Below are 13380 nucleotides of genomic sequence, written 5' to 3' on the forward strand. Positions count from 1 at the left end.
AAAAATTTTTCACCGCTACCAGCAGAATGCGGTGAAAAAAAAATTTTTCACCGCTACCAGCAGAATGCGGTGAAAAAAAATTTTTCACCGCTAAAATTGCAAATCTTACAAATATTCACCACGCTAATTTCAACGCTTATCTTATATTCGCAGGAAATATCATTGAAGTTAGTGACAGATGGCGCAGTGGATTACGACGTTGGTGACACGCATTAGGTAGAGGTTCGAACCCTTGTACGGCAGTTTCTTTTTTGTAAGAATTCCGATAAATGCGGTGAAAAAAAAAATTTTCACCGCAAAATTCAACGCAATTCTTACAAAATTCACCGCTTTTTCACCGCTATTCACCGCTAATCTTACAATATTTTTTGTCAAAACCTCGACCCGGGAGATCAAGACTAAAGAGTTTTCTTGAAAAATTTATTGTAAACCACGAGCCGTGAAATGTAAATTGGGATTCAATGTATTAGTTCAGAAAATAAGAAATCAAAAAATTTGGATAACGTTATACTTCACAGCTTCATATCTTCTTATAACATCCAAACAAATTGCTCCTAGAAGGTGTAATAACTTACACCTTCTACTTACAAAAAAGTAGAATTATTTCCGATTTTGCGTGAGTTTTTTCATTTTCAAAACCCAATTACCTTCACAGAAAAAAACCAAAAAAAAAATTGTGAAAAAAATTGTTTCTGAGGTTTTTTAAAAAATGATCAAGAACAACTTCTGTTTTAGCATAACACATAGTAAAGATCTTTTGTATAAAATGTAGTATGCGCACTGCACAAGAATTGATCGTCACCGTTTCTGAAGTAAAAATTCTATTTGAAAAATTTTGAAATTTGTCTTCATAATATCTAAATTCATGTCATTTTAGAGGTAAAAAAGCAAAAATTTGACTCTGTGCGTATCAAGGATAGTGCGACATATATCATTATATTTCAATTCTATATTCTTTTTAAGAAGAGTGAAAGGTTTACGCTTGATGTATATTTTACTGCCGTTACGCCAAAAAGAATGCTGAAAACCCAGTCATAATTGTACGGTGATCTCGCAAGATCTTGCAAGACCGTTCATAGATCTTGTAAAATAAACGTCCGATTTGCAAGAGTCTTGCTCGATAACCATCCGCCTTTTAAAACTCCTGCACGCTGACGGTTCTGCAAAAGCCACCAGAAACATGCACTAGCTTCTGCATGGCCTCTTCAGCTTCCTTACAGACCAAGGAATAGGAGTGGAGTTCTTCTCTGACCTCCAAAGAAACAGAATAAACTCTTAAAATGGCAAGGCTAACACGTATAAATTAGAACATAATCGAAATGGACAAACAATGGCACCTAAATGGGCTGGAGGGTTTTGGCACTACTATACTACTATTAAACTCACTTTCAGTTACAGACAGCAATTGTCTATTTTTTTGAAAATCAATTTATTGCCTTTAAAGGTTCTTAATTGTGCTCTCCTACATTAGTGCAACAAGATCATCTCATTTATTTTTTGCTCAATGACTGGTTTCAAGTTTAAACTGATATTTTTTTTCATCGAAATTTTAAGACGTTTGTCTTGCAAGCTCTTGCATGATTCATACAAGATTAGTGCCGGATCTTGCATCTTGCAAGACAATTAATATTTTCAAGAGTCTGCAAAATAAACGTTTTTTTTACGAGAATCTTACAAGATCGTTCAAGATAACCGTTGCAGTTCGTCTGGGAAACAAAAGATTTAAACTTTTACCAATTTTTTTCCTCAACCAACAAGTTTTTTGTATGTTGTCTAGATAACTGTGGGTAGTGCTCAGCTCACAGTTCAAATTTGATTACCGCAGTTTTCTAGGTAAAAATTACAACAGAATATTGAGTTTTACTGGAGAAATTTTGCTTCTATCTTTCAGAAAAAATACTAACGCAGCCTTCTATGCCAGTAGCTCAGAAGTAGCTTGCTGGTTGCTGAGCTGCCTATTACGATTGGTCCAAGCCAGCTAAATTTGATCTTTTATCGTAAAACACCAAACGACAAATGTAGACGGTGGGAATGACACAGAGAGGGCACTTCAATGCTCAAGGAAATTTACTCAAGACACTACATATGATCTTTCTGACAGTTTTGGGTACTCTTAGACTTAAATGTAAAAAAAACAATACCTCAGAATACTTCCAAATTATGGTTCGACCTTATGCGGCGTGGAACTAAGTTTTGTATTTTCGAACTGTATCGCGGTATAGTTTTTGACCGTCTTATGACCAAAGATGTTGAAAAAATTAACGTGGTATGGTCTAATTGCACCTAGCGAAGTAAAAAAACAAATTGAAAAATTGATATGGCTTTGCAAACGAGGAAAATCGGATAGATTTTACATACCGAAAAATGCTATCATGTGATTGAAAAGGGCATGGCTCCAATTATTTTTGCGATTCTAAAACTCAACTCTTTTCTCCCATATACACAAGGTCACGTGATTCTTACTTTGGCATACATTCCCTTCCACCTGTTGAACACATTTGGCTGACGTCATCAACCAATATGGACCAATAAGTGTAGCCCCGCAGAACATCCCAGTTGCCTTCCCGTTTTCCAGGAGTAAAATACGAGCAAAGAACGGAATAGAAATGGTATCAACACCATTTATGATGTTAGTTCTCAGATTTGACTACAAGTGACAATAATGCTACGAAGATACACAAAAAAACTTGCAAAATTGAAAAAAAAATTATAACTAAAGTTCTGAATATTTTTAAAAGGTGACGGTTTACACACTTGAATTTCATTTAGCAGCAACATAACATTAAATAAACAAAACAAAATTTAATTAGAAGATGTTATGCCTGGACGGACCCTTGAAGAGACTACAGCCTCATCTAGCAAGTGATTCCCGTTGCCTTCCCGTTTTCCAGGAAAAAAATACGAGCAAGGAACGGAATAGAAATGGTATCAACGTCATTTATGATGCTAGCTCTCAGATTTGACTACAAGTGACAAAAATGCTACGAACATACACAAAAAACTTGCAAAATTGGAGATACACAAAAAACTTGCAAAATTGAAAAAAAAATTATAACTAAAGTTCTGAATATTTTTAAAAGGTGACGGTTTACACACTTGAATTTCATTTAGCAGCAACATAACATTAAATAAACAAAACAAAATTTAATTAGAAGATGTTATGCCTGGACGGACCCTTGAAGAGACTACAGCCTCATCTAGCAAGTGATTCCCGTTGCCTTCCCGTTTTCCAGGAAAAAAATACGAGCAAGGAACGGAATAGAAATGGTATCAACGTCATTTATGATGCTAGTTCTCAGATTTGACTACAAGTGACAATAATGCTACGAAGATACACAAAAAACTTGCAAAATTGAAAATACACAAAAAACTTGCAAAATTGAAAAAAAAATAATTACTGAAGTTCTGAATATTTTTCAAAGGTGACGGTTTACATACTTGAATTTCATTAAGCAGCAAAATAAAATTAATTAAACAAAACAAAATTTAATTAAAAGACGTTATGCCTGGACGGCCCTTGAAGAGACTACAGCCTCATCTAGCAAGAACCCTGTATAATATTTACGAAAACCAATTGAAACTACAGGAAGTCAAAAATATAAACTGAATACTTCATAGCTATCTTGAATATATAGGTAAGTAAAGGATCTTAAAAAAGTTCTGAGCTGACATGGAGTCATTTCTCTCATGCTTTCAGTAAATAAATTATTTTCTTGCACAAAATTGTACGCTATGATAACTTTAATCTGCAGGGGGTTTTTAATGTTTTTGAATTGGGTACAGGCAAAAGTTTGTGTGAGACTCTTCTTGTTTCACGTTGGTTGCTGAGTGAATCTAATTTTATAGAAGCTGACTCAGGTTTTCTCAGTTCGTCGGACATAAATTTGAAAATTTTATTAGCAAAAAGTTGATAAACGGTAAGAAGATGATATTTTGCCATGATATTCCTAATCGCATGCCTTTTGCGTTTAAAGAAAATGGCCCGACATATTCTATTTTGCATCTTATAAATTTCGTCAAGATATGGGTTATAAGTGTTTCCGTATATCACAAGACTATACTCTATTGTGGATTTAACATAGGCATTGTAAAATGTTAACATTTGATTTTTAGTCATATAACTTCTTGCATTATAGGCAAAATCCAAAAATTCTGCAACTTCTTTACAGTGGTACGTATATTTCATCAATTTGTCAAAATTAATACCCAAATACTTGTATTCATCTTTGATTTGAACGTCTTTTAAAACACCGTCTACCTATTTAGCTTTTTTGTTGCGGCCAAAATGCATAAGCATGCGTTTGTTTTCATTGATCGTTAAACAGTTCTGATCAAACCCTTTCTCAACATTTTTTACATCAGAGGAAAATTTAGCATTTTTGTTAACTGAGCACGATGCTATGGTAGTATCATCTGTATACCAAACTACTGCCGAGTTTGAGCAGCATTGGGGCATGTCCTTCATGTATATTAGAAAGAAAGTTGGCCCTAATATTGATCCCTGTGGTACGCCGTAATTAACATCAATGGAGTTTGACGTCTTATTGTTCAAAAAAAAACATATTGAGATCTGTCAGATATATAACTTTTATTTAAATTAAGTGTTTTTTTCTGAAACCATGTTTTTCTAGCTTTGAAATCAAAATATGATGGTTGACTGTGTCAAAAGTTTTTTTTAATTCAATGAATAAGGAGACCCCAGATATTTTTTGTTCTAGTGCCTAAGAGATGAAATCAGTGAATTTTATTAATGCATTGATGCAAAATTTTTTTGGTTGGAATCCAAACTGATATGGGGTTGAATTTCTATGTCTGTCAACAAAATTCATAATTCTTTTATTGATCAAACTTTCAAAAATTTTAGAAAACCATGTTAACAGACTAATGGTTCTGTAGTTTGTAGGGTCGCTTTTACTGCCCTCCTTGTAAAAACGAATCACTTTTGCTTTTTAAATGGTAAAGGGAAATAGCCTTTTTCAAAAAAGGTGTTAAAACATTGCATAAGTAATCACATATTACCGGTAAAGAAATCTTAACGATTTCGTTGTTTAACCCATCAAGACCCGCAGACTTTTTGTTTTTTCAGACGCCTAATAATTTTACTGAATTCGTTGTTGATGTCGGAACAAAACGCAGCTCTGTTCAAGTCTTTTGACTTTAATGTTCTCTGTAGTAGAAGGTATAAATGACCGAGACATATTTTCACCAATCTTTGCAAACAAATTGTTCAGAATATTTGGCGCAACGTTACATATGTTTCCTTTTTCCCTTTTTTCGTGTTGTAAATTGTTTGATATGCCTGATACAAGCTTTTTTTTGGTTTCATCAGCCCCAAGTAAGGCGTCATAAAATTTCCCTTTCTCATGTTCAATAGTTTTCGTAACTATATTTCTCTGTCTCTGCTTTTTGTATCTTGAACAGTTTTCATCAGTTTTTTTGCAACCAATTTTTAAATAGCTGATTTTGTTTATTTATCTGGGATTTTATTTTCTGATTTTAGCCTGTCGCTGCTTTTCGCGATTTCTTCCAAGGTGAAAATTGATCCAATAAAGTATTCATAACATTAACCAAACTAGATACCCTGTTGTCAACATTCATGTCTGGATTTTTTTTTCAAGTTTTTGAAATTCAGTGTTGGTACGGTTGTACCATATTCTCATAAATTGTACTAAATTAAATAAGGATGTCCTTGTGTTAGTCAGAAGTCATCAATATTATATTCACGTCAGTAAACCTCAACCGCCGACTAAAAAGTCAATTTATCAGTTAGCCCATACTTTCCCATTTTATTAACATTCATTCGCTTAACTATATTCTTGAAATTCAGTTGTTCTCAATCTCTTCAGTTTTACAGCCAGAATAACTCTATCTGGATTTGAGAATCCACGTCATCACAATAGAGCTGCATTTGTAGCACTATAACAGAATAGAAATAAAAGCGGTATTCCGACAATTAATAAACACGGTGGATTTGCGCCCCGAATCCAACTTCGATAATCTACTACACATTCGTGGCACAATTGCATATCTCCAAAACAAGAGGTATCACATGACGCAGTCAGCAGTCAAAAACCGTTCCCTTCGTGGAATTGAACCCTTTTGGGAAAACCAACTGGCGGATAATGTTAAAGCTGGCCATCCTTGCTAAAGAGGGTATTTCAATCGATTTTCTTCGTGAAGATCCAACGAACAAAGTTATTTTCCCCCCGAACCTATCTATAAAGAAATTGTAGAAAATAGCACGGCTCAGAGTGAAAAACTCGGAATGAACAACTCAAGAAGGCATGGCTCAATAGATGTCAGAAAATTGAGCTCGCATGGATATTGTGCGGCGATAGACCCCGGATGTTTTGTGACAACAAAGCTGTCTCACTCACTTATCTTAGTCTCGGGATGGAAGGAAGTCCAATATTTTGTTCCCAAGAACCAAATATTCAAACTGATCAGATATCTACTAAGGATCTTTGCGAGAGTTTAGATCAGGTGTTTACAAAGCAGCGGAATATAACTTTCGACCGTTATACATTCTTAACGAGGAAACTATTAAAAGTAGAACCAGTCGAAAAGTTTCTTCGGTGGTCTCCAGGAACTGTCTTTGAACTGCCATTTGGACAGTCACGAAGAATCCATCATTCGGGACGTCTTCATAGCAAATATGCAATACGGTGAGATTCAAAGAGAATTACTAAAAGAAACGAGAACGGCTAAAAATTCTTAGGAAGTGGCGAAGAATATTAAGACGGGCATGCAGAATCAGTTGAAGATGTCTGGAACCGCTATTCATCATACTACAAATGAAATCACGACTACATCCATCAACAACTTACAAACTTCATGGAACAGACCGCGACCCTCAACAAGCAATTTTGTCAAACCTACAATTTGTTCCAACTGTGGCTGTAGGTGGTCGGCCGCTCATCGAAAAAATTGCCTTGCGCGTCGGAAGAACTGCAAAAACTGCGGAAATGCAAATTATTTTGAAAAAGTATGTAGAATGCCTTAACAACCATCTTAACCGAAACCCAGATTGAACAATGTTGACGATTCAATTTCCGAGGCAGCAGCGGTGGTTACTTCAGCAACAGTTGGAGAGCAGGTTAACTATATTGATAGACTGCTTCAAAAACACAGTATCTACGATTCAAAGTACGATTCTGTTTATGATTATTTTGATGACAATTGTGCTGCAACAATCTCCACTAAAAATAACACTAGAGAAGTTGAGCCAGTGAATGTTAACCTTTTCATTGGAAGTAAAAGCACAAAAGCTTTAGTGGATTCGGGAAGCGTTTGCACTATCATTAAATAAAGTCTTGCAACTGCAGTAGTGTCGGACTGTAAAGAGAGCTTCTGGGTACAATCACCAGAGATGCACGAACTCAAAATTTTTTCGAATGATTTAATCAAAGCTATCGGACTAACCGAGACTTCAGTCAAATGTAACGATTGGATAGCTACGGGTGTAAATGTGACAGTTGTGGAAGACGGCCATAGACCTATAATTGGACGAGATCTCTTTCATTAACTTAGTCTTTCAATCACTCAAAGAAAACCAGTCTGAAATGTTGATCAAAATCAATCTTTAATCAAGAAACAAAAAGCATTTGATTTTCCAGGTCTAATCTCAAGAATTAGTAAACCAGTACAACATTCAGTTAAGTCTATGTTTCAAAAAGGATTTCCACCTACACACCAAAAAGGCCGTAGGGTCCCAAATAATCTGCAACTTTTAGTTAATGGAGAACTTAAAGAACTACGTGCTGAAAAAGACATCAAAAAATTAAAAAGTTGTCCTGATAAAATTTTCATATCACCTATAGTTATCACGGTAAAAAGAGATAAAACAGTTAAAATAGGCCTCGACTCAAAAATCTTAAATAAATCTATTCATAAAAATAGATATCAGATGCCAAATATAGACAGCTTAATTGACACAGTTCAACAAAATTTAAATACAAACGCATCACACGAAACAGCATACTTTTCAACACTGGATTTGAAGTACGCATACAGTCAACTTAATTTAGACCCGGAAACGGCTAGGCATTGTAACTTTAATATCATTAGCGGCGAGGGTACTGGTACATACCGCTTCATTACAGGTTTTTAGGGATTAAATGACATGCCAGCAGCTTTCCAAAAAGTAATCGATTATACATTAGTCGGTCTAAATAATACCCATTGTTTTCTAGATGACTTTATAATTGTCAGCCGCGGCACTAAAGAAGATCATTTAAAGTTAAATTATATGTGTCTAAAAATATTGGACAAAGATAATCCGAGAATAAATTTACCTAAATGCCACTTCGCTAAAACTGAAATTGAATAGTTAGGCCATAAATTTACTCAATCTGGAATTGCACCTTTTGAAATTAAAACAGCGGCAATTTTAAATTTATTAGCACCTAAAAAATTAAAACAATTACGATCATTCTTAGGTTCTGTTCATTATCTCAGTAAATTCATCCCTAATCCGTCTCAATTATGTCATCCACTTCGACTATTATTTATAAAGTATACAAAATTTGTTTGGAATGACGAACTCGAACTTCATTTTCCAGCAATTAAAAATAGAGTCGCAAACGCAATAGAAAACACACACTATAATCCACACTTGGAAACCCGGATCAAATGCGATGCATCTAGAGCTGGACTAGGAGCAGCATTAAAACAGCGTTAAGCGACAGGTTGGCATACAGTTGCATTTGCGTCTCATTTCCTGAACTAAAATGAGGAACGTTACAGTATCAAGGAATAAGAATTATTAGGGGTTGTGTGGTCCGTAGAATATTTTAAATGTTATTTATTCGGAAAATCATTCACAACCATTACAGATCATCGAGCACTACTTTAAATTATGAAATAACACCAGTCTAACAAATCCTATAATAGTCGTTTAACCCGTTGGGTGGATCACCTCTTACCCTTTGATTTTAACATTGAACATATACCAGGCGCAAAAATGGGGCTGGTAGATTATATTTCCCGCCAACTAAATCAACAACCAAAAGTTACAAACAATTATGATGAGGAATTTGCGGTTGCAACAATAATCCGCATTCGTGACGCAATTGCAGCAATTTGTGTAAATACCACACCACAAAACTGCCAATCAGAGCACTTTAGCAGCGTCAATCACACACATTCCACACCTGCGTCAAATCCTCACTCAACGAACCGTTCCAAATTTTTTTCTGCCTTAAATCATAACACAACTCAGTTGCTTCTTTTCAATACTGCAAACGCAGCACAATTCCAAGTGAATAATAATTCAAACATGAGCAGCCCAAGGACTAACCCTCAAACTCCACCAACATCTGCACCCAGCAGAGTTACTTTGCAATCGACGCCAAATTCAGCTGTCAATTCCACCCGCTCCTCGAATGATGGACAAGCCTCCCCAATTCTCGAACTCTCAGGAGGAAGTCTTTGAGAATATTTTAACGCAATTACTCACCAAAGGCTTCCTGGCAGTGCTGAACAGCAAGGATGCAGTCTTGAAGGAGGTGAGAGACTGTATTCTACAGAATGATGCCCAGAGGTGCAAGGAATTGAATCCCTACCTCTAATCATATTGCAGGGATTTACACGTCAGTTCCGGGACTGTCTGCGTTGACGAACCCGTGGCAATACCACATTCAATACAAGATGCAGTACTTGAGTCTCTCCACATGACTCATCCAGGCAGTTGGGGTATGATTACCCTAGGCCAATATGCATTTTGGCCTTACATGCATAGAGAGATTCTGAATAAGGCTGCAAAGAGCAAACCCTGCGTTGAGATTGGTAGGGATCTGAAACCTATCAATCCAGCGTCGAAATGGAAACCTTCATTAAACTGTTCAGAACCTAATGAAGAAATTCAGATTGATTTTGGAGGTCCCATAACAAACGAAAAAGATATACATTTCCTTGTATGTATTGATCATCTTCTAAATACCATACTGTAGAAGTTTTTGACAAAGGTAATCGACCCAATGTAATTAAATTTCTAGATGAATATATCACGGTGTTCCTCGAAATATTCGCTTAGATCAAGAACGTTGTTTAATCAGATATAAAGTAAAGACTTTTTGTAAACAATATAATATAAACATTATCACTGCTCCTGCTAATGATCATAGAGCTATTGGATTAGTGGAGCGTTTGATACAAAAAATTAAAGGCAACTAAGCTGCATAAAATTAGATAATAGAAATAATACATTCACAATTAAAGAAGCAATAAAGTCAATAGTATATCAATTATGTATAAGTAAATAAAAGACAATTAACGTAACAGTTTTCCAAGCACACTTTGGATGAAAGCCGAACACACCCCTGAGTAACATTAGCACAGTACCAAAATCATCTAATTTGTCATATGAAAATTTTCTCCACCACTATTTAGACGCTGATAGAGTCCCGTCGAAGACTACTTGGACAAAACCGGCTGGGTGACTGGCCACCGCAGTGATATTCTCATTGAGGAGGCCATGTCAAAAGCCCAAGTAGATGCAGGCCAGAGGTACAACGGTGACAAGAACAAATCTATTTCTAGATTTATCCTGCACCCAAAATTTACTAACCCCATGCCGAGAACAGAACGATCTCTCGAGCTCAAGCTTGCTCGAAAAATGTCAAAACACTATAAGCGGGATCTGAGGGGGCTTTGGGGGACATTGGCACCAGGCAGCACAGTGATCAGGACATTGCCCACAACAACTACTATAAAAGAAACTGGCGTCCCTGAGGTCAAGGCTCGAAACAGTGATATCGCTAAGTTCGGAACACGAGCCGAAAGGAACACCAAACTCTGGCAGTATGCACAAAGAAGGCTCCTCCCTTACGATAAGACGACTGAGGAGAAATATTTCAGCAATCCAAGGATCCCAAAAAGAAATTCCGGGATGATATTAAGATTCGGCACCGTCCGACAACGACTGACACTGCTTCTGGCATTTGCTCCAGCAAATAGCAACATGTCCAAAGCAATGTCCTCCCGGAAGCCTAAGAAATCTCAAGCAGGGAAAAGCCGCTCCTGTCGATCGTCAGCAACTCCTGGCACGTCTAATGCTTCTTCTGTTGCTTCATTGTCAATCACCTCCTCAACAGCTTCTCCTACCACCTCGAAATCAAAAAGAACCCGCAAATCACCGGACTATTTTGGTTTTGAGAGCTCAATATGCTAAGTCAGCGATAACGATTCTGTCCCAGCACCCAAGAGATCCAAACAAAGGAATCCAGTAATCCAGACGGTAAAACATGAAGAAGCTTTGCAACCTCCAGGAGACTAGACTTCTTTCGAATTGCCGTTTGTAAGTCCTCCAGCACCCCAGCTTATTGGAATTTGGTCCCCAGAAGAGTATAATTATGAGGACTACGATAGAGAAATAAGCATGAGCGTATTTGACGCAGAAAATCAAATATAAAAACCCAAAAACGCAGAAACTTTTGCCTTTCAACTAAGATAAGCTTCCTTTACGTTAACTTTCATTTCAAAAAACTGAATAATTTAATTGACTAACCTTAATTTGTTAGTTGTTCATATTGTCACAATACTTTACGTTCTTATATTCTGTCATGTGTTATCTGTTCAAATTAAATGTTACTGGATTTTTGCTACATTTGGGCAAAACTTTCTGTTGTCTGTTAATATTATTGGTCAACCCAGTTGGTTTAATCAAAACTTTATCTGAGTTGAAAAGATATTACTGTGCATTAATTTCGTTTAATACTAAAGGATTTGAGCTTCACTTACGCAGCAATTAATGTTTACAGTTTAAATATCTTTGTAAAAATATTGGATTTACATTTCACTTCATGTGGTACGGTTGTACCACTTTATGTGGTACAGTGGATATGTGGTACGGTTCTACCATATTCTCATAATTTGTACTAAATTAATTTAAGATGTCCTCGTGATAGTCAGAAGTCATTAAAATTATATTCACGTCAGTAAACTTTAACTACCGACCCAAAATTCAAGTTTTCAGTTAGTTCATACTTTCCCATTTTATAAACATTCATTCGCTTAACTTAATTCTTGAAATTCAGTGGTTCTCAATCTCCTCAGTTTTACAGCCAGAATAACTCTATCTGGATTCGAAATAGAATTCCACGTCTTCACAATAGAACTTCATTTGTAACACTATTACGGAATGGAAATAAAAGCGGTATTGCGACAATTAATAAATACAGTGGATTCGCGCCTCGAATCCAACTTCAAAAATCTACTACACATTCGCGGCTCAATTGCATACCTCCAAAGCAAGAAGTCTCACATGACGCAGTCAGCAGTCAAAGAACGTGCACTTCTGGGGATCGAACCCTTTTGGGAAAAACCAACTTTAGAATCACCGCTGAGATGGGAACGTTGGCAGATACGCGGTTGGTATTCCATTAAGCAACTTAAAGCATAAACTTTTTATCAATAGTTCATATTTGAACACAGTATTACACTTCGACAAAATATCTATGTTGAAGTCCCCACAAATGTAATGATTCTCGAGACTGGAAGTATATTGGAATAACTCTTCAAACTCTGCAGAGAATTTAATTGTATTTTTTTTCAAAAGATGTAAATATTGGCTTTTGGATTTTTTCAAAGCTGATTTCAGATTTCACCGAGGATGCCACACCTCCTCCTTTTTTCCAGTTCTTGACTCACTTCTACTATTTCATAACCTTCTAAAGAGTAAATTCCCAGGTTATCATTTTCGTTAAACCATGTTTCACTTAGAGCAATTAACCTAGGTTGTTTTTGAAATTTAAAAAAAAACAGTTGAGCTGGTCATGATGGGATTTTAAGGATTCTTTGTTGAGGGACAGTATACAAGGATTACCTATTGCCTGTGATTTGTGGTTATTTTGCAGATGCTTGTTCCCTCGCTGCCCCATCCTCAATTTCATTAAGATCCCCCAAACATAGAACCATGTTACTGCTTGTCGGCGTAGCTGATAGATCAAACTGTCCTTTCTTGCAATTAACTGGGTCCTCAGGTGAATCCCGCTTATGTTTTCTTGAGTGTTTTTGGTTTGTAGTTTTTTTCCCAAAAGGGTTCAAAGTTTGGTTCCAGTTTTCGTGTATTTTGATTAGGTGGATCAACTCGAAGTGTACCGTCGTTTCTTACAAAACCCCTCGCAACTGAAATTTCCCGTTTCTTAATTGCACAAGATTTGAGCTCGTCCAATGCCTTTATACTATTTACAGCACAGGAGTAGTAGTTACCACTTAAATTTTCTCAAAAAACTTTCACTTGGCAGTTCCATCTTGTTGCAATGAGTCCAATACTTTTGCAATTGTTCATAATTTTAGCATTTTGGGGGGGCCTCTCAAGGATAACTAATTTTTTACCCTCATTTAATTTATACGATAACATTTTTCGCCGGCTGAAGATAA

This window comes from Convolutriloba macropyga, chromosome 2 (assembly GCF_964194025.1).
Source record: "Convolutriloba macropyga chromosome 2, txConMacr16.3, whole genome shotgun sequence".
NCBI classification, from domain to species: Eukaryota; Metazoa; Xenacoelomorpha; order Acoela; family Convolutidae; genus Convolutriloba; species Convolutriloba macropyga.